Genomic DNA, 24,517 nt, shown 5'->3' with positions numbered 1-24,517 from the left:
CTACAAATATCTAGCTTTACGTATAAATTTAAACTTCTATAGTTATGGTTTTGTAGGGCTGAAAACATACATACAAAATTTGTATTATTATCAGCATTATTCTTATAATTGCCATTGATGTTATTCCAGGGGCAGGTAATAAACCGCATGAGGCTTTGACCAATTTTTACCATTTTAGGTAAAAAGCTGCATTGACTGCACTTCTGCATTTTGTGGGATATGGTAGGACTGCAAGCAAATCCTGAGACAAGATATGTCAAAAATACTCCATACAGCATGCTATTTCATTTTCCAAGATAGAAACATTGGTCACGCTGAACATTGTTGAACGTTTTCGCTGCAATGCATCCTGGGACGCTTGGATCCAGGTTCCATCATTCATGTTGCGCTATTTCAACCAACCTGTGTGGCTCATATTCACTTTGGGTTGACGATTGGCATGGTCATGGTGTAGGCCGAGCCTTTTTTGCCACTTCATCCGCCTCCGATCAAGCATAATGCCTTGCCCATAAGCATTCCCCTCCCTGGAATAACTTAACCTACCCATTCCCCTATCTGGAATAACTGTACCTACCACAAAAGAAGTGATAAGCAGCGATCAATTTGACTGTTGTAGGCTGCCGTCTCCCGCTTAAGGGCGAATTTCAAACGTTGTCCATCACAGAGACAAATGATCTGGCTCCAGCAGCGTCTATAGGAGTATCTGTCTGCTCACTTCTAGCTCCAGTGGAGACTGATGGAAAAATGGCCGCTAACAACCTGTGGTCCTTGTTCCGGGTGCGCGTGTCACCATCGAGCCTTAATGACATCATAAAGCTGCTTCAAGTGCAAGACTTGCAGGCTTATATACAGTCTATCTATCTATCTAATGTATGTTACTGCATAGATATATATCTAGCTATATAAATAGATAGTTATATATCAATATAGATATTTCTACAAATATCTAGCTTTACGTATAAATTTAAACTTCTATAGTTATGGTTTTGTAGGGCTGAAAACATACATACAAAATTTGTACTATTATCAGCATTATTCTTATAATTGCCATTGATGTTATTCCAGGGGCAGGTAATAAACCGCATGAGGCTTTGACCAATTTTTACCATTTTAGGTAAAAAGCTGCATTGACTGCACTTCTGCATTTTGTGGGATATGGTAGGACTGCAAGCAAATCCTGAGACAAGATATGTCAAAAACACTCCATACAGCATGCGATTTCATTTTCCAAGATAGAAACATTGGTCACGCTGAACATTGTTGAACGTTTTCGCTGCAATGCATCCTGGGACGCTTGGATCCAGGTTCCATCATTCATGTTGCGCTATTTCAACCAACCTGTGTGGCTCATATTCACTTTGGGTTGACGATTGGCATGGTCATGGTGTAGGCCGAGCCTTTTTTGCCACTTCATCCGCCTCCGATCAAGCATAATGCCTTGCCCATAAGCATTCCCCTCCCTGGAATAACTTAACCTACCCATTCCCCTATCTGGAATAACTGTACCTACCACAAAAGAAGTGATAAGCAGCGATCAATTTGACTGTTGTAGGCTGCCGTCTCCCGCTTAAGGGCGAATTTCAAACGTTGTCCATCACAGAGACAAATGATCTGGCTCCAGCAGCGTCTATAGGAGTATCTGTCTGCTCACTTCTAGCTCCAGTGGAGACTGATGGAAAAATGGCCGCTAACAACCTGTGATCCTTGTTCCGGGTGCGCGTGTCACCATCGAGCCTTAATGACATCATAAAGCTGCTTCAAGTGCAAGACTAGCAGGCTTATATACAGTATATCTATCTATCTATCTATCTAATGTATGTTACTGCATAGATATATATATATAGCTATATAAATAGATAGTTATATATCAATATAGATATTTCTACAAATATCTAGCTTTACGTATAAATTTAAACTTCTATAGTTATGGTTTTGTAGGGCTGAAAACATACATACAAAATTTGTACTATTATCAGCATTATTCTTATAATTGCCATTGATGTTATTCCAGGGGCAGGTAATAAACCGCATGAGGCTTTGACCAATTTTTACCATTTTAGGTAAAAAGCTGCATTGACTGCACTTCTGCATTTTGTGGGATATGGTAGGACTGCAAGCAAATCCTGAGACAAGATATGTCAAAAACACTCCATACAGCATGCAATTTCATTTTCCAAGATAGAAACATTGGTCACGCTGAACATTGTTGAACGTTTTCGCTGCAATGCATCCTGGGACGCTTGGATCCAGGTTCCATCATTCATGTTGCGCTATTTCAACCAACCTGTGTGGCTCATATTCACTTTGGGTTGACGATTGGCATGGTCATGGTGTAGGCCGAGCCTTTTTTGCCACTTCATCCGCCTCCGATCAAGCATAATGCCTTGCCCATAAGCATTCCCCTCCCTGGAATAACTTAACCTACCCATTCCCCTATCTGGAATAACTGTACCTACCACAAAAGTAGTGATAAGCAGCGATCAATTTGACTGTTGTAGGCTGCCGTCTCCCGCTTAAGGGCGAATTTCAAACGTTGTCCATCACAGAGACAAATGATCTGGCTCCAGCAGCGTCTATAGGAGTATCTGTCTGCTCACTTCTAGCTCCAGTGGAGACTGATGGAAAAATGGCCGCTAACAACCTGTGGTCCTTGTTCCGGGTGCGCGTGTCACCATCGAGCCTTAATGACATCATAAAGCTGCTTCAAGTGCAAGACTTGCAGGCTTATATACAGTCTATCTATCTATCTATCTATCTATCTATCTATCTATCTATCTATCTATCTATCTATCTATCTAATGTATGTTACTGCATAGATATATATCTAGCTATATAAATAGATAGTTATATATCAATATAGATATTTCTACAAATATCTAGCTTTACGTATAAATTTAAACTTCTATAGTTATGGTTTTGTAGGGCTGAAAACATACATACAAAATTTGTATTATTATCAGCATTATTCTTATAATTGCCATTGATGTTATTCCAGGGGCTGCATGAGGCTTTGACCAATTTTTACCATTTTAGGTAAAAAGCTGCATTGACTGCACTTCTGCATTTTGTGGGATATGGTAGGACTGCAAGCAAATCCTGAGACAAGATATGTCAAAAACACTCCATACAGCATGCGATTTCATTTTCCAAGATAGAAACATTGGTCACGCTGAACATTGTTGAACGTTTTCGCTGCAATGCATCCTGAGACGCTTGGATCCAGGTTCTATCATTCATGCTGCGCCATTTCAACCAACCTGTGTGGCTCATATTCACTTTGGGTTGACGAGTTGCATGGTCATGGTGTAGGCCGAGCCTTTTTTGCCACTTCATCCGCCTCCGATCAAGCATAATGCCTTGCCCATAAGCATTCCCCACCCTGGAATATCTTAACCTACCCATTCCCCTATCTGGAATAACTGTACCTCCCTCAAAAGAAGTGATAAGCCGCGATATATTTGACTGTTGTAGGCTGCCGTCTCCCGCTTAAGGGCGAATTTCAAACGTTGTCCATCACAGAGACGAATGATCTGGCTCCAGCAGCGTCTATAGGAGTATCTGTCTGCTCACTTCTAGCTCCAGTGGAGACTGACGGAAAAATGGCCGCTAACAACCTGTGGTCCTTGTTCCGGGTGCGCGTGTCACCATCGAGTCTTAAAGGGGTTGTCCCGCGCCGAAACGGTTTTTTGTTTTTTTTTTAACCCCCCCCCCCCGTTCGGTGCGAGACAACCCCGATGCAGGGGTTAAAAAAACAAACCGCTCAGCGCTTACCTGAATCCCGGCGGTCCGGCGTCTTCATACTTACCTGCTGAAGATGGCCGCCGGGGTCTGCTCCCTCCGTGGACCGCAGCTCTTCTGTGCGGTCCATTGCCGATTCCAGCCTCCTGATTGGCTGGAATCGGCACGTGACGGGGCGGAGCTACACGGAGCCGGCATTCTGCACGAGCGGCTCCATTGAAGAGAGCAGAAGACCCGGACTGCGCAAGCGCGGCTAATTTGGCCATCGGAGGGCGAAAATTAGTCGGCTCCATGGGAACGAGGACGCTAGCAACTGAGCAGGTAAGTCAAAAACTTTTTATAACTTCTGTATGGCTCATAATTAATGCACAATGTACATTACAAAGTGCATTAATATGGCCATACAGAAGTGTATAGACCCACTTGCTGCCGTGGGACAACCCCTTTAATGACATCATAAAGCTGCTTCAAGTGCAAGACTTGCAGGCTTATATACAGTATATCTATCTATCTATCTATCTATCTATCTATCTATCTATCTATCTATCTATCTATCTATCTATCTATCTATCTATCTAATGTATGTTACTGCATAGATATATATATATAGCTATATAAATAGATAGTTATATATCAATATAGATATTTCTACAAATATCTAGCTTTACGTATAAATTTAAACTTCTATAGTTATGGTTTTGTAGGGCTGAAAACATACATACAAAATTTGTACTATTATCAGCATTATTCTTATAATTGCCATTGATGTTATTCCAGGGGCAGGTAATAAACCGCATGAGGCTTTGACCAATTTTTACCATTTTAGGTAAAAAGCTGCATTGACTGCACTTCTGCATTTTGTGGGATATGGTAGGACTGCAAGCAAATCCTGAGACAAGATATGTCAAAAACACTCCATACAGCATGCGATTTCATTTTCCAAGATAGAAACATTGGTCACGCTGAACATTGTTGAACGTTTTCGCTGCAATGCATCCTGGGACGCTTGGATCCAGGTTCCATCATTCATGTTGCGCTATTTCAACCAACCTGTGTGGCTCATATTCACTTTGGGTTGACGATTGGCATGGTCATGGTGTAGGCCGAGCCTTTTTTGCCACTTCATCCGCCTCCGATCAAGCATAATGCCTTGCCCATAAGCATTCCCCTCCCTGGAATAACTTAACCTACCCATTCCCCTATCTGGAATAACTGTACCTACCACAAAAGAAGTGATAAGCAGCGATCAATTTGACTGTTGTAGGCTGCCGTCTCCCGCTTAAGGGCGAATTTCAAACGTTGTCCATCACAGAGACAAATGATCTGGCTCCAGCAGCGTCTATAGGAGTATCTGTCTGCTCACTTCTAGCTCCAGTGGAGACTGATGGAAAAATGGCCGCTAACAACCTGTGATCCTTGTTCCGGGTGCGCGTGTCACCATCGAGCCTTAATGACATCATAAAGCTGCTTCAAGTGCAAGACTTGCAGGCTTATATACAGTCTATCTATCTATCTATCTAATGTATGTTACTGCATAGATATATATCTAGCTATATAAATAGATAGTTATATATCAATATAGATATTTCTACAAATATCTAGCTTTACGTATAAATTTAAACTTCTATAGTTATGGTTTTGTAGGGCTGAAAACATACATACAAAATTTGTACTATTATCAGAATTATTCTTATAATTGCCATTGATGTTATTCCAGGGGCAGGTAATAAACCGCATGAGGCTTTGACCAATTTTTACCATTTTAGGTAAAAAGCTGCATTGACTGCACTTCTGCATTTTGTGGGATATGGTAGGACTGCAAGCAAATCCTGAGACAAGATATGTCAAAAACACTCCATACATCATGCGATTTCATTTTCCAAGATAGAAACATTGGTCACGCTGAACATTGTTGAACGTTTTCGCTGAAATGCATCCTGGGACGCTTGGATCCAGGTTCCATCATTCATGTTGCGCTATTTCAACCAACCTGTGTGGCTCATATTCACTTTGGGTTGACGATTGGCATGGTCATGGTGTAGGCCGAGCCTTTTTTGCCACTTCATCCGCCTCCGATCAAGCATAATGCCTTGCCCATAAGCATTCCCCTCCCTGGAATAACTTAACCTACCCATTCCCCTATCTGGAATAACTGTACCTACCACAAAAGAAGTGATAAGCAGCGATCAATTTGACTGTTGTAGGCTGCCGTCTCCCGCTTAAGGGCGAATTTCAAACGTTGTCCATCACAGAGACAAATGATCTGGCTCCAGCAGCGTCTATAGGAGTATCTGTCTGCTCACTTCTAGCTCCAGTGGAGACTGATGGAAAAATGGCCGCTAACAACCTGTGGTCCTTGTTCCGGGTGCGCGTGTCACCATCGAGCCTTAATGACATCATAAAGCTGCTTCAAGTGCAAGACTTGCAGGCTTATATACAGTCTATCTATCTATCTAATGTATGTTACTGCATAGATATATATCTAGCTATATAAATAGATAGTTATATATCAATATAGATATTTCTACAAATATCTAGCTTTACGTATAAATTTAAACTTCTATAGTTATGGTTTTGTAGGGCTGAAAACATACATACAAAATTTGTACTATTATCAGCATTATTCTTATAATTGCCATTGATGTTATTCCAGGGGCAGGTAATAAACCGCATGAGGCTTTGACCAATTTTTACCATTTTAGGTAAAAAGCTGCATTGACTGCACTTCTGCATTTTGTGGGATATGGTAGGACTGCAAGCAAATCCTGAGACAAGATATGTCAAAAACACTCCATACAGCATGCGATTTCATTTTCCAAGATAGAAACATTGGTCACGCTGAACATTGTTGAACGTTTTCGCTGCAATGCATCCTGGGACGCTTGGATCCAGGTTCCATCATTCATGTTGCGCTATTTCAACCAACCTGTGTGGCTCATATTCACTTTGGGTTGACGATTGGCATGGTCATGGTGTAGGCCGAGCCTTTTTTGCCACTTCATCCGCCTCCGATCAAGCATAATGCCTTGCCCATAAGCATTGCCCTCCCTGGAATAACTTAACCTACCCATTCCCCTATCTGGAATAACTGTACCTACCACAAAAGAAGTGATAAGCAGCGATCAATTTGACTGTTGTAGGCTGCCGTCTCCCGCTTAAGGGCGAATTTCAAACGTTGTCCATCACAGAGACAAATGATCTGGCTCCAGCAGCGTCTATAGGAGTATCTGTCTGCTCACTTCTAGCTCCAGTGGAGACTGATGGAAAAATGGCCGCTAACAACCTGTGGTCCTTGTTCCGGGTGCGCGTGTCACCATCGAGCCTTAATGACATCATAAAGCTGCTTCAAGTGCAAGACTTGCAGGCTTATATACAGTCTATCTATCTAATGTATGTTACTGCATAGATATATATCTAGCTATATAAATAGATAGTTATATATCAATATAGATATTTCTACAAATATCTAGCTTTACGTATAAATTTAAACTTCTATAGTTATGGTTTTGTAGGGCTGAAAACATACATACAAAATTTGTATTATTATCAGCATTATTCTTATAATTGCCATTGATGTTATTCCAGGGGCAGGTAATAAACCGCATGAGGCTTTGACCAATTTTTACCATTTTAGGTAAAAAGCTGCATTGACTGCACTTCTGCATTTTGTGGGATATGGTAGGACTGCAAGCAAATCCTGAGACAAGATATGTCAAAAATACTCCATACAGCATGCTATTTCATTTTCCAAGATAGAAACATTGGTCACGCTGAACATTGTTGAACGTTTTCGCTGCAATGCATCCTGGGACGCTTGGATCCAGGTTCCATCATTCATGTTGCGCTATTTCAACCAACCTGTGTGGCTCATATTCACTTTGGGTTGACGATTGGCATGGTCATGGTGTAGGCCGAGCCTTTTTTGCCACTTCATCCGCCTCCGATCAAGCATAATGCCTTGCCCATAAGCATTCCCCTCCCTGGAATAACTTAACCTACCCATTCCCCTATCTGGAATAACTGTACCTACCACAAAAGAAGTGATAAGCAGCGATCAATTTGACTGTTGTAGGCTGCCGTCTCCCGCTTAAGGGCGAATTTCAAACGTTGTCCATCACAGAGACAAATGATCTGGCTCCAGCAGCGTCTATAGGAGTATCTGTCTGCTCACTTCTAGCTCCAGTGGAGACTGATGGAAAAATGGCCGCTAACAACCTGTGGTCCTTGTTCCGGGTGCGCGTGTCACCATCGAGCCTTAATGACATCATAAAGCTGCTTCAAGTGCAAGACTTGCAGGCTTATATACAGTCTATCTATCTATCTAATGTATGTTACTGCATAGATATATATCTAGCTATATAAATAGATAGTTATATATCAATATAGATATTTCTACAAATATCTAGCTTTACGTATAAATTTAAACTTCTATAGTTATGGTTTTGTAGGGCTGAAAACATACATACAAAATTTGTACTATTATCAGCATTATTCTTATAATTGCCATTGATGTTATTCCAGGGGCAGGTAATAAACCGCATGAGGCTTTGACCAATTTTTACCATTTTAGGTAAAAAGCTGCATTGACTGCACTTCTGCATTTTGTGGGATATGGTAGGACTGCAAGCAAATCCTGAGACAAGATATGTCAAAAACACTCCATACAGCATGCGATTTCATTTTCCAAGATAGAAACATTGGTCACGCTGAACATTGTTGAACGTTTTCGCTGCAATGCATCCTGGGACGCTTGGATCCAGGTTCCATCATTCATGTTGCGCTATTTCAACCAACCTGTGTGGCTCATATTCACTTTGGGTTGACGATTGGCATGGTCATGGTGTAGGCCGAGCCTTTTTTGCCACTTCATCCGCCTCCGATCAAGCATAATGCCTTGCCCATAAGCATTCCCCTCCCTGGAATAACTTAACCTACCCATTCCCCTATCTGGAATAACTGTACCTACCACAAAAGAAGTGATAAGCAGCGATCAATTTGACTGTTGTAGGCTGCCGTCTCCCGCTTAAGGGCGAATTTCAAACGTTGTCCATCACAGAGACAAATGATCTGGCTCCAGCAGCGTCTATAGGAGTATCTGTCTGCTCACTTCTAGCTCCAGTGGAGACTGATGGAAAAATGGCCGCTAACAACCTGTGATCCTTGTTCCGGGTGCGCGTGTCACCATCGAGCCTTAATGACATCATAAAGCTGCTTCAAGTGCAAGACTAGCAGGCTTATATACAGTATATCTATCTATCTATCTATCTAATGTATGTTACTGCATAGATATATATATATAGCTATATAAATAGATAGTTATATATCAATATAGATATTTCTACAAATATCTAGCTTTACGTATAAATTTAAACTTCTATAGTTATGGTTTTGTAGGGCTGAAAACATACATACAAAATTTGTACTATTATCAGCATTATTCTTATAATTGCCATTGATGTTATTCCAGGGGCAGGTAATAAACCGCATGAGGCTTTGACCAATTTTTACCATTTTAGGTAAAAAGCTGCATTGACTGCACTTCTGCATTTTGTGGGATATGGTAGGACTGCAAGCAAATCCTGAGACAAGATATGTCAAAAACACTCCATACAGCATGCAATTTCATTTTCCAAGATAGAAACATTGGTCACGCTGAACATTGTTGAACGTTTTCGCTGCAATGCATCCTGGGACGCTTGGATCCAGGTTCCATCATTCATGTTGCGCTATTTCAACCAACCTGTGTGGCTCATATTCACTTTGGGTTGACGATTGGCATGGTCATGGTGTAGGCCGAGCCTTTTTTGCCACTTCATCCGCCTCCGATCAAGCATAATGCCTTGCCCATAAGCATTCCCCTCCCTGGAATAACTTAACCTACCCATTCCCCTATCTGGAATAACTGTACCTACCACAAAAGTAGTGATAAGCAGCGATCAATTTGACTGTTGTAGGCTGCCGTCTCCCGCTTAAGGGCGAATTTCAAACGTTGTCCATCACAGAGACAAATGATCTGGCTCCAGCAGCGTCTATAGGAGTATCTGTCTGCTCACTTCTAGCTCCAGTGGAGACTGATGGAAAAATGGCCGCTAACAACCTGTGGTCCTTGTTCCGGGTGCGCGTGTCACCATCGAGCCTTAATGACATCATAAAGCTGCTTCAAGTGCAAGACTTGCAGGCTTATATACAGTCTATCTATCTATCTATCTATCTATCTATCTATCTATCTATCTATCTATCTATCTATCTATCTAATGTATGTTACTGCATAGATATATATCTAGCTATATAAATAGATAGTTATATATCAATATAGATATTTCTACAAATATCTAGCTTTACGTATAAATTTAAACTTCTATAGTTATGGTTTTGTAGGGCTGAAAACATACATACAAAATTTGTATTATTATCAGCATTATTCTTATAATTGCCATTGATGTTATTCCAGGGGCTGCATGAGGCTTTGACCAATTTTTACCATTTTAGGTAAAAAGCTGCATTGACTGCACTTCTGCATTTTGTGGGATATGGTAGGACTGCAAGCAAATCCTGAGACAAGATATGTCAAAAACACTCCATACAGCATGCGATTTCATTTTCCAAGATAGAAACATTGGTCACGCTGAACATTGTTGAACGTTTTCGCTGCAATGCATCCTGAGACGCTTGGATCCAGGTTCTATCATTCATGCTGCGCCATTTCAACCAACCTGTGTGGCTCATATTCACTTTGGGTTGACGAGTTGCATGGTCATGGTGTAGGCCGAGCCTTTTTTGCCACTTCATCCGCCTCCGATCAAGCATAATGCCTTGCCCATAAGCATTCCCCACCCTGGAATATCTTAACCTACCCATTCCCCTATCTGGAATAACTGTACCTCCCTCAAAAGAAGTGATAAGCCGCGATATATTTGACTGTTGTAGGCTGCCGTCTCCCGCTTAAGGGCGAATTTCAAACGTTGTCCATCACAGAGACGAATGATCTGGCTCCAGCAGCGTCTATAGGAGTATCTGTCTGCTCACTTCTAGCTCCAGTGGAGACTGACGGAAAAATGGCCGCTAACAACCTGTGGTCCTTGTTCCGGGTGCGCGTGTCACCATCGAGTCTTAAAGGGGTTGTCCCGCGCCGAAACGGTTTTTTGTTTTTTTTTTAACCCCCCCCCCCCGTTCGGTGCGAGACAACCCCGATGCAGGGGTTAAAAAAACAAACCGCTCAGCGCTTACCTGAATCCCGGCGGTCCGGCGTCTTCATACTTACCTGCTGAAGATGGCCGCCGGGGTCTGCTCCCTCCGTGGACCGCAGCTCTTCTGTGCGGTCCATTGCCGATTCCAGCCTCCTGATTGGCTGGAATCGGCACGTGACGGGGCGGAGCTACACGGAGCCGGCATTCTGCACGAGCGGCTCCATTGAAGAGAGCAGAAGACCCGGACTGCGCAAGCGCGGCTAATTTGGCCATCGGAGGGCGAAAATTAGTCGGCTCCATGGGAACGAGGACGCTAGCAACTGAGCAGGTAAGTCAAAAACTTTTTATAACTTCTGTATGGCTCATAATTAATGCACAATGTACATTACAAAGTGCATTAATATGGCCATACAGAAGTGTATAGACCCACTTGCTGCCGTGGGACAACCCCTTTAATGACATCATAAAGCTGCTTCAAGTGCAAGACTTGCAGGCTTATATACAGTATATCTATCTATCTATCTATCTATCTATCTATCTATCTATCTATCTATCTATCTATCTATCTATCTATCTATCTATCTATCTAATGTATGTTACTGCATAGATATATATATATAGCTATATAAATAGATAGTTATATATCAATATAGATATTTCTACAAATATCTAGCTTTACGTATAAATTTAAACTTCTATAGTTATGGTTTTGTAGGGCTGAAAACATACATACAAAATTTGTACTATTATCAGCATTATTCTTATAATTGCCATTGATGTTATTCCAGGGGCAGGTAATAAACCGCATGAGGCTTTGACCAATTTTTACCATTTTAGGTAAAAAGCTGCATTGACTGCACTTCTGCATTTTGTGGGATATGGTAGGACTGCAAGCAAATCCTGAGACAAGATATGTCAAAAACACTCCATACAGCATGCGATTTCATTTTCCAAGATAGAAACATTGGTCACGCTGAACATTGTTGAACGTTTTCGCTGCAATGCATCCTGGGACGCTTGGATCCAGGTTCCATCATTCATGTTGCGCTATTTCAACCAACCTGTGTGGCTCATATTCACTTTGGGTTGACGATTGGCATGGTCATGGTGTAGGCCGAGCCTTTTTTGCCACTTCATCCGCCTCCGATCAAGCATAATGCCTTGCCCATAAGCATTCCCCTCCCTGGAATAACTTAACCTACCCATTCCCCTATCTGGAATAACTGTACCTACCACAAAAGAAGTGATAAGCAGCGATCAATTTGACTGTTGTAGGCTGCCGTCTCCCGCTTAAGGGCGAATTTCAAACGTTGTCCATCACAGAGACAAATGATCTGGCTCCAGCAGCGTCTATAGGAGTATCTGTCTGCTCACTTCTAGCTCCAGTGGAGACTGATGGAAAAATGGCCGCTAACAACCTGTGATCCTTGTTCCGGGTGCGCGTGTCACCATCGAGCCTTAATGACATCATAAAGCTGCTTCAAGTGCAAGACTTGCAGGCTTATATACAGTCTATCTATCTATCTATCTAATGTATGTTACTGCATAGATATATATCTAGCTATATAAATAGATAGTTATATATCAATATAGATATTTCTACAAATATCTAGCTTTACGTATAAATTTAAACTTCTATAGTTATGGTTTTGTAGGGCTGAAAACATACATACAAAATTTGTACTATTATCAGAATTATTCTTATAATTGCCATTGATGTTATTCCAGGGGCAGGTAATAAACCGCATGAGGCTTTGACCAATTTTTACCATTTTAGGTAAAAAGCTGCATTGACTGCACTTCTGCATTTTGTGGGATATGGTAGGACTGCAAGCAAATCCTGAGACAAGATATGTCAAAAACACTCCATACATCATGCGATTTCATTTTCCAAGATAGAAACATTGGTCACGCTGAACATTGTTGAACGTTTTCGCTGAAATGCATCCTGGGACGCTTGGATCCAGGTTCCATCATTCATGTTGCGCTATTTCAACCAACCTGTGTGGCTCATATTCACTTTGGGTTGACGATTGGCATGGTCATGGTGTAGGCCGAGCCTTTTTTGCCACTTCATCCGCCTCCGATCAAGCATAATGCCTTGCCCATAAGCATTCCCCTCCCTGGAATAACTTAACCTACCCATTCCCCTATCTGGAATAACTGTACCTACCACAAAAGAAGTGATAAGCAGCGATCAATTTGACTGTTGTAGGCTGCCGTCTCCCGCTTAAGGGCGAATTTCAAACGTTGTCCATCACAGAGACAAATGATCTGGCTCCAGCAGCGTCTATAGGAGTATCTGTCTGCTCACTTCTAGCTCCAGTGGAGACTGATGGAAAAATGGCCGCTAACAACCTGTGGTCCTTGTTCCGGGTGCGCGTGTCACCATCGAGCCTTAATGACATCATAAAGCTGCTTCAAGTGCAAGACTTGCAGGCTTATATACAGTCTATCTATCTATCTAATGTATGTTACTGCATAGATATATATCTAGCTATATAAATAGATAGTTATATATCAATATAGATATTTCTACAAATATCTAGCTTTACGTATAAATTTAAACTTCTATAGTTATGGTTTTGTAGGGCTGAAAACATACATACAAAATTTGTACTATTATCAGCATTATTCTTATAATTGCCATTGATGTTATTCCAGGGGCAGGTAATAAACCGCATGAGGCTTTGACCAATTTTTACCATTTTAGGTAAAAAGCTGCATTGACTGCACTTCTGCATTTTGTGGGATATGGTAGGACTGCAAGCAAATCCTGAGACAAGATATGTCAAAAACACTCCATACATCATGCAATTTCATTTTCCAAGATAGAAACATTGGTCACGCTGAACATTGTTGAACGTTTTCGCTGAAATGCATCCTGGGACGCTTGGATCCAGGTTCCATCATTCATGTTGCGCTATTTCAACCAACCTGTGTGGCTCATATTCACTTTGGGTTGACGATTGGCATGGTCATGGTGTAGGCCGAGCCTTTTTTGCCACTTCATCCGCCTCCGATCAAGCATAATGCCTTGCCCATAAGCATTCCCCTCCCTGGAATAACTTAACCTACCCATTCCCCTATCTGGAATAACTGTACCTACCACAAAAGAAGTGATAAGCAGCGATCAATTTGACTGTTGTAGGCTGCCGTCTCCCGCTTAAGGGCGAATTTCAAACGTTGTCCATCACAGAGACAAATGATCTGGCTCCAGCAGCGTCTATAGGAGTATCTGTCTGCTCACTTCTAGCTCCAGTGGAGACTGATGGAAAAATGGCCGCTAACAACCTGTGGTCCTTGTTCCGGGTGTGCGTGTCACCATCGAGCCTTAATGACATCATAAAGCTGCTTCAAGTGCAAGACTTGCAGGCTTATATACAGTCTATCTATCTATCTATCTATCTAATGTATGTTACTGCATAGATATATATCTAGCTATATAAATAGATAGTTATATATCAATATAGATATTTCTACAAATATCTAGCTTTACGTATAAATTTAAACTTCTACAGTTATGGTTTTGTAGGGCTGAAAACATACATACAAAATTTGTACTATTATCAGCATTATTCTTATAATTGCCATTGATGTTATTCCAGGGGCAGGTAATAAACCGCATGAGGCTTTGACCAATTTTTACCATTTTAGGTAAAAAGCTGCATTGACTGCACTTCTGCATTTTGTGGGATATGGTAGGACTGCAAGCAAATCCTGAGACAAGATATGTCAAAAACACTCCATACAGCATGCGATTTCATTTTCCAAGATAGAAACATTGGTCACGCTGAACATTGTTGAACGTTTTCGCTGCAATGCATCCTGGGACGCTTGGATCCAGGTTCCATCATTCATGTTGCGCTATTTCAACCAACCTGTGTGGCTCATATTCACTTTGGGTTGACGATTGGCATGGTCATGGTGTAGGCCGAGCCTTTTTTGCCACTTCATCCGCCTCCGATCAAGCATAATGCCTTGCCCATAAGCATTCCCCTCCCTGGAATAACTTAACCTACCCATTCCCCTATCTGGAATAACTGTACCTACCACAAAAGAAGTGATAAGCAGCGATCAATTTGACTGTTGTAGGCTGCCGTCTCCCGCTTAAGGGCGAATTTCAAACGTTGTCCATCACAGAGACAAATGATCTGGCTCCAGCAGCGTCTATAGGAGTATCTGTCTGCTCACTTCTAGCTCCAGTGGAGACTGATGGAAAAATGGCCGCTAACAACCTGTGATCCTTGTTCCGGGTGCGCGTGTCACCATCGAGCCTTAATGACATCATAAAGCTGCTTCAAGTGCAAGACTTGCAGGCTTATATACAGTCTATCTATCTATCTATCTATCTATCTAATGTATGTTACTGCATAGATATATATCTAGCTATATAAATAGATAGTTATATATCAATATAGATATTTCTACAAATATCTAGCTTTACGTATAAATTTAAACTTCTATAGTTATGGTTTTGTAGGGCTGAAAACATACATACAAAATTTGTACTATTATCAGCATTATTCTTATAATTGCCATTGATGTTATTCCAGGGGCAGGTAATAAACCGCATGAGGCTTTGACCAATTTTTACCATTTTAGGTAAAAAGCTGCATTGACTGCACTTCTGCATTTTGTGGGATATGGTAGGACTGCAAGCAAATCCTGAGACAAGATATGTCAAAAACACTCCATACATCATGCTATTTCATTTTCCAAGATAGAAACATTGGTCACGCTGAACATTGTTGAACGTTTTCGCTGAAATGCATCCTGGGACGCTTGGATCCAGGTTCCATCATTCATGTTGCGCTATTTCAACCAACCTGTGTGGCTCATATTCACTTTGGGTTGACGATTGGCATGGTCATGGTGTAGGCCGAGCCTTTTTTGCCACTTCATCCGCCTCCGATCAAGCATAATGCCTTGCCCATAAGCATTACCCTCCCTGGAATAACTTAACCTACCCATTCCCCTATCTGGAATAACTGTACCTACCACAAAAGAAGTGATAAGCAGCGATCAATTTGACTGTTGTAGGCTGCCGTCTCCCGCTTAAGGGCGAATTTCAAACGTTGTCCATCACAGAGACAAATGATCTGGCTCCAGCAGCGTCTATAGGAGTATCTGTCTGCTCACTTCTAGCTCCAGTGGAGACTGATGGAAAAATGGCCGCTAACAACCTGTGGTCCTTGTTCCGGGTGCGCGTGTCACCATCGAGCCTTAATGACATCATAAAGCTGCTTCAAGTGCAAGACTTGCAGGCTTATATACAGTCTATCTATCTATCTAATGTATGTTACTGCATAGATATATATCTAGCTGTATAAATAGATAGTTATATATCATTATAGATATTTCTACAAATATCTAGCTTTACGTATAAATTTAAACTTCTATAGTTATGGTTTTGTAGGGCTGAAAACATACATACAAAATTTGTATTATTATCAGCATTATTCTTATAATTGCCATTGATGTTATTCCAGGGGCAGGTAATAAACCGCATGAGGCTTTGACCAATTTTTACCATTTTAGGTAAAAAGCTGCATTGACTGCACTTCTGCATTTTGTGGGATATGGTAGGACTGCAAGCAAATCCTGAGACAAGATATGTCAAAAACACTCCATACAGCATGCTATTTCATTTTCCAAGATAGAAACATTGGTCACGCTGAACATTGTTGAACGTTTTCGCTGCAATGCATCCTGGGACGCTTGGATCCAGGTTCCATCATTCATGTTGCGCTATTTCAACCAACCTGTGTGGCTCATATTCACTTTGGGTTGACGATTGGCATGGTCATGGTGTAGGCCGAGCCTTTTTTGCCACTTCATCCGCCTCCGATCAAGCATAATGCCTTGCCCATAAGCATTCCCCTCCCTGGAATAACTTAACCTACCCATTCCCCTATCTGGAATAACTGTACCTACCACAAAAGAAGTGATAAGCAGCGATCAATTTGACTGTTGTAGGCTGCCGTCTCCCGCTTAAGGGCGAATTTCAAACGTTGTCCATCACAGAGACAAATGATCTGGCTCCAGCAGCGTCTATAGGAGTATCTGTCTGCTCACTTCTAGCTCCAGTGGAGACTGATGGAAAAATGGCCGCTAACAACCTGTGATCCTTGTTCCGGGTGCGCGTGTCACCATCGAGCCTTAATGACATCATAAAGCTGCTTCAAGTGCAAGACTTGCAGGCTTATATACAGTCTATCTATCTATCTATCTATCTATCTAATGTATGTTACTGCATAGATATATATCTAGCTATATAAATAGATAGTTATATATCAATATAGATATTTCTACAAATATCTAGCTTTACGTATAAATTTAAACTTCTATAGTTATGGTTTTGTAGGGCTGAAAACATACATACAAAATTTGTACTATTATCAGAATTATTCTTATAATTGCCATTGATGTTATTCCAGGGGCAGGTAATAAACCGCATGAGGCTTTGACCAATTTTTACCATTTTAGGTAAAAAGCTGCATTGACTGCACTTCTGCATTTTGTGGGATATGGTAGGACTGCAAGCAAATCCTGAGACAAGATATGTCAAAAACACTCCATACATCATGCGATTTCATTTTCCAAGATAGAAACATTGGTCACGCTGAACATTGTTGAACGTTTTCGCTGCAATGCATCCTGGGACGCTTGGATCCAGGTTCCATCATTCATGTTGCGCTATTTCAACCAACCTGTGTGGCTCATATTCACTTTGGGTTGACGATTGGCATGGTCATGGTGTAGGCCGAGCCTTTTTTGCCACTTCATCCGCCTCCGATCAAGCATAATGCCTTGCCCATAAGCATTGCCCTCCCTGGAATAACTTAACCTACCCATTCCCCTATCTGGAATAACTGTACCTACCACAAAAGAAGTGATAAGCAGCGATCAATTTGACTGTTGTAGGCTGCCGTCTCCCGCTTAAGGGCGAATTTCAAACGTTGTCCATCACAGAGACAAATGATCTGGCTCCAGCAGCGTCTATAGGAGTATCTGTCTGCTCACTTCTAGCTCCAGTGGAGACTGATGGAAAAATGGCCGCTAACAACCTGTGGTCCTTGTTCCGGGTGCGCGTGTCACCATCGAGCCTTAATGACATCATAAAGCTGCTTCAAGTGCAAGACTTGCAGGCTTATATACAGTCTATCTATCTAATGTATGTTACTGCATAGATATATATCTAGCTATATAAATAGATAGTTATATATCAATATAGATATTTCTACAAATATCTAGCTTTACGTATAAATTTAAACTTCTATAGTTATGGTTTTGTAGGGCTGAAAACATACATACAAAATTTGTATTATTATCAGCATTATTCTTATAATTGCCATTGATGTTATTCCAGGGGCAGGTAATAAACCGCATGAGGCTTTGACCAATTTTTACCATTTTAGGTAAAAAGCTGCATTGACTGCACTTCTGCATTTTGTGGGATATGGTAGGACTGCAAGCAAATCCTGAGACAAGATATGTCAAAAACACTCCATACAGCATGCTATTTCATTTTCCAAGATAGAAACATTGGTCACGCTGAACATTGTTGAACGTTTTCGCTGCAATGCATCCTGGGACGCTTGGATCCAGGTTCCATCATTCATGTTGCGCTATTTCAACCAACCTGTGTGGCTCATATTCACTTTGGGTTGACGATTGGCATGGTCATGGTGTAGGCCGAGCCTTTTTTGCCACTTCATCCGCCTCCGATCAAGCATAATGCCTTGCCCATAAGCATTCCCCTCCCTGGAATAACTTAACCTACCCATTCCCCTATCTGGAATAACTGTACCTACCACAAAAGAAGTGATAAGCAGCGATCAATTTGACTGTTGTAGGCTGCCGTCTCCCGCTTAAGGGCGAATTTCAAACGTTGTCCATCACAGAGACAAATGATCTGGCTCCAGCAGCGTCTATAGGAGTATCTGTCTGCTCACTTCTAGCTCCAGTGGAGACTGATGGAAAAATGGCCGCTAACAACCTGTGGTCCTTGTTCCGGGTGCGCGTGTCACCATCGAGCCTTAATGACATCATAAAGCTGCTTCAAGTGCAAGACTTGCAGGCTTATATACAGTCTATCTATCTATCTAATGTATGTTACTGCATAGATATATATCTAGCTATATAAATAGATAGTTATATATCAATATAGATATTTCTACAAATATCTAGCTTTACGTATAAATTTAAACTTCTATAGTTATGGTTTTGTAGGGCTGAAAACATACATACAAAATTTGTACTATTATCAGCATTATTCTTATAATTGCCATTGATGTTATTCCAGGGGCAGGTAATAAACCGCATGAGGCTTTGACCAATTTTTACCATTTTAGGTAAAAAGCTGCATTGACTGCACTTCTGCATTTTGTGGGATATGGTAGGACTGCAAGCAAATCCTGAGACAAGATATGTCAAAAACACTCCATACAGCATGCGATTTCATTTTCCAAGATAGAAACATTGGTCACGCTGAACATTGTTGAACGTTTTCGCTGCAATGCATCCTGGGACGCTTGGATCCAGGTTCCATCATTCATGTTGCGCTATTTCAACCAACCTGTGTGGCTCATATTCACTTTGGGTTGACGATTGGCATGGTCATGGTGTAGGCCGAGCCTTTTTTGCCACTTCATCCGCCTCCGATCAAGCATAATGCCTTGCCCATAAGCATTCCCCTCCCTGGAATAACTTAACCTACCCATTCCCCTATCTGGAATAACTGTACCTACCACAAAAGAAGTGATAAGCAGCGATCAATTTGACTGTTGTAGGCTGCCGTCTCCCGCTTAAGGGCGAATTTCAAACGTTGTCCATCACAGAGACAAATGATCTGGCTCCAGCAGCGTCTATAGGAGTATCTGTCTGCTCACTTCTAGCTCCAGTGGAGACTGATGGAAAAATGGCCGCTAACAACCTGTGATCCTTGTTCCGGGTGCGCGTGTCACCATCGAGCCTTAATGACATCATAAAGCTGCTTCAAGTGCAAGACTAGCAGGCTTATATACAGTATATCTATCTATCTATCTATCTAATGTATGTTACTGCATAGATATATATATATAGCTATATAAATAGATAGTTATATATCAATATAGATATTTCTACAAATATCTAGCTTTACGTATAAATTTAAACTTCTATAGTTATGGTTTTGTAGGGCTGAAAACATACATACAAAATTTGTACTATTATCAGCATTATTCTTATAATTGCCATTGATGTTATTCCAGGGGCAGGTAATAAACCGCATGAGGCTTTGACCAATTTTTACCATTTTAGGTAAAAAGCTGCATTGACTGCACTTCTGCATTTTGTGGGATATGGTAGGACTGCAAGCAAATCCTGAGACAAGATATGTCAAAAACACTCCATACAGCATGCAATTTCATTTTCCAAGATAGAAACATTGGTCACGCTGAACATTGTTGAACGTTTTCGCTGCAATGCATCCTGGGACGCTTGGATCCAGGTTCCATCATTCATGTTGCGCTATTTCAACCAACCTGTGTGGCTCATATTCACTTTGGGTTGACGATTGGCATGGTCATGGTGTAGGCCGAGCCTTTTTTGCCACTTCATCCGCCTCCGATCAAGCATAATGCCTTGCCCATAAGCATTCCCCTCCCTGGAATAACTTAACCTACCCATTCCCCTATCTGGAATAACTGTACCTACCACAAAAGTAGTGATAAGCAGCGATCAATTTGACTGTTGTAGGCTGCCGTCTCCCGCTTAAGGGCGAATTTCAAACGTTGTCCATCACAGAGACAAATGATCTGGCTCCAGCAGCGTCTATAGGAGTATCTGTCTGCTCACTTCTAGCTCCAGTGGAGACTGATGGAAAAATGGCCGCTAACAACCTGTGGTCCTTGTTCCGGGTGCGCGTGTCACCATCGAGCCTTAATGACATCATAAAGCTGCTTCAAGTGCAAGACTTGCAGGCTTATATACAGTCTATCTATCTATCTATCTATCTATCTATCTATCTATCTATCTATCTAATGTATGTTACTGCATAGATATATATCTAGCTATATAAATAGATAGTTATATATCAATATAGATATTTCTACAAATATCTAGCTTTACGTATAAATTTAAACTTCTATAGTTATGGTTTTGTAGGGCTGAAAACATACATACAAAATTTGTATTATTATCAGCATTATTCTTATAATTGCCATTGATGTTATTCCAGGGGCTGCATGAGGCTTTGACCAATTTTTACCATTTTAGGTAAAAAGCTGCATTGACTGCACTTCTGCATTTTGTGGGATATGGTAGGACTGCAAGCAAATCCTGAGACAAGATATGTCAAAAACACTCCATACAGCATGCGATTTCATTTTCCAAGATAGAAACATTGGTCACGCTGAACATTGTTGAACGTTTTCGCTGCAATGCATCCTGAGACGCTTGGATCCAGGTTCTATCATTCATGCTGCGCCATTTCAACCAACCTGTGTGGCTCATATTCACTTTGGGTTGACGAGTTGCATGGTCATGGTGTAGGCCGAGCCTTTTTTGCCACTTCATCCGCCTCCGATCAAGCATAATGCCTTGCCCATAAGCATTCCCCACCCTGGAATATCTTAACCTACCCATTCCCCTATCTGGAATAACTGTACCTCCCTCAAAAGAAGTGATAAGCCGCGATATATTTGACTGTTGTAGGCTGCCGTCTCCCGCTTAAGGGCGAATTTCAAACGTTGTCCATCACAGAGACGAATGATCTGGCTCCAGCAGCGTCTATAGGAGTATCTGTCTGCTCACTTCTAGCTCCAGTGGAGACTGACGGAAAAATGGCCGCTAACAACCTGTGGTCCTTGTTCCGGGTGCGCGTGTCACCATCGAGTCTTAAAGGGGTTGTCCCGCGCCGAAACGGTTTTTTGTTTTTTTTTTAACCCCCCCCCCCCCCGTTCGGTGCGAGACAACCCCGATGCAGGGGTTAAAAAAACAAACCGCTCAGCGCTTACCTGAATCCCGGCGGTCCGGCGTCTTCATACTTACCTGCTGAAGATGGCCGCCGGGGTCTGCTCCCTCCGTGGACCGCAGCTCTTCTGTGCGGTCCATTGCCGATTCCAGCCTCCTGATTGGCTGGAATCGGCACGTGACGGGGCGGAGCTACACGGAGCCGGCATTCTGCACGAGCGGCTCCATTGAAGAGAGCAGAAGACCCGGACTGCGCAAGCGCGGCTAATTTGGCCATCGGAGGGCGAAAATTAGTCGGCTCCATGGGAACGAGGACGCTAGCAACTGAGCAGGTAAGTCAAAAACTTTTTATAACTTCTGTATGGCTCATAATTAATGCACAATGTACATTACAAAGTGCATTAATATGGCCATACAGAAGTGTATAGACCCACTTGCTGCCGTGGGACAACCCCTTTAATGACATCATAAAGCTGCTTCAAGTGCAAGACTTGCAGGCTTATATACAGTATATCTATCTATCTATCTATCTATCTATCTATCTATCTATCTATCTATCTATCTATCTAATGTATGTTACTGCATAGATATATATATATAGCTATATAAATAGATAGTTATATATCAATATAGATATTTCTACAAATATCTAGCTTTACGTATAAATTTAAACTTCTATAGTTATGGTTTTGTAGGGCTGAAAACATACATACAAAATTTGTACTATTATCAGCATTATTCTTATAATTGCCATTGATGTTATTCCAGGGGCAGGTAATAAACCGCATGAGGCTTTGACCAATTTTTACCATTTTAGGTAAAAAGCTGCATTGACTGCACTTCTGCATTTTGTGGGATATGGTAGGACTGCAAGCAAATCCTGAGACAAGATATGTCAAAAACACTCCATACAGCATGCGATTTCATTTTCCAAGATAGAAACATTGGTCACGCTGAACATTGTTGAACGTTTTCGCTGCAATGCATCCTGGGACGCTTGGATCCAGGTTCCATCATTCATGTTGCGCTATTTCAACCAACCTGTGTGGCTCATATTCACTTTGGGTTGACGATTGGCATGGTCATGGTGTAGGCCGAGCCTTTTTTGCCACTTCATCCGCCTCCGATCAAGCATAATGCCTTGCCCATAAGCATTCCCCTCCCTGGAATAACTTAACCTACCCATTCCCCTATCTGGAATAACTGTACCTACCACAAAAGAAGTGATAAGCAGCGATCAATTTGACTGTTGTAGGCTGCCGTCTCCCGCTTAAGGGCGAATTTCAAACGTTGTCCATCACAGAGACAAATGATCTGGCTCCAGCAGCGTCTATAGGAGTATCTGTCTGCTCACTTCTAGCTCCAGTGGAGACTGATGGAAAAATGGCCGCTAACAACCTGTGATCCTTGTTCCGGGTGCGCGTGTCACCATCGAGCCTTAATGACATCATAAAGCTGCTTCAAGTGCAAGACTTGCAGGCTTATATACAGTCTATCTATCTATCTATCTAATGTATGTTACTGCATAGATATATATCTAGCTATATAAATAGATAGTTATATATCAATATAGATATTTCTACAAATATCTAGCTTTACGTATAAATTTAAACTTCTATAGTTATGGTTTTGTAGGGCTGAAAACATACATACAAAATTTGTACTATTATCAGAATTATTCTTATAATTGCCATTGATGTTATTCCAGGGGCAGGTAATAAACCGCATGAGGCTTTGACCAATTTTTACCATTTTAGGTAAAAAGCTGCATTGACTGCACTTCTGCATTTTGTGGGATATGGTAGGACTGCAAGCAAATCCTGAGACAAGATATGTCAAAAACACTCCATACATCATGCGATTTCATTTTCCAAGATAGAAACATTGGTCACGCTGAACATTGTTGAACGTTTTCGCTGAAATGCATCCTGGGACGCTTGGATCCAGGTTCCATCATTCATGTTGCGCTATTTCAACCAACCTGTGTGGCTCATATTCACTTTGGGTTGACGATTGGCATGGTCATGGTGTAGGCCGAGCCTTTTTTGCCACTTCATCCGCCTCCGATCAAGCATAATGCCTTGCCCATAAGCATTCCCCTCCCTGGAATAACTTAACCTACCCATTCCCCTATCTGGAATAACTGTACCTACCACAAAAGAAGTGATAAGCAGCGATCAATTTGACTGTTGTAGGCTGCCGTCTCCCGCTTAAGGGCGAATTTCAAACGTTGTCCATCACAGAGACAAATGATCTGGCTCCAGCAGCGTCTATAGGAGTATCTGTCTGCTCACTTCTAGCTCCAGTGGAGACTGATGGAAAAATGGCCGCTAACAACCTGTGGTCCTTGTTCCGGGTGCGCGTGTCACCATCGAGCCTTAATGACATCATAAAGCTGCTTCAAGTGCAAGACTTGCAGGCTTATATACAGTCTATCTATCTATCTAATGTATGTTACTGCATAGATATATATCTAGCTATATAAATAGATAGTTATATATCAATATAGATATTTCTACAAATATCTAGCTTTACGTATAAATTTAAACTTCTATAGTTATGGTTTTGTAGGGCTGAAAACATACATACAAAATTTGTACTATTATCAGCATTATTCTTATAATTGCCATTGATGT

Source organism: Eleutherodactylus coqui, chromosome 13, assembly GCF_035609145.1.
Source record: "Eleutherodactylus coqui strain aEleCoq1 chromosome 13, aEleCoq1.hap1, whole genome shotgun sequence".
Lineage (NCBI taxonomy): Eukaryota > Metazoa > Chordata > Amphibia > Anura > Eleutherodactylidae > Eleutherodactylus > Eleutherodactylus coqui.
The sequence above is the reverse complement of the archived record's forward strand: the minus strand, read 5'-3'. Positions refer to the sequence as shown.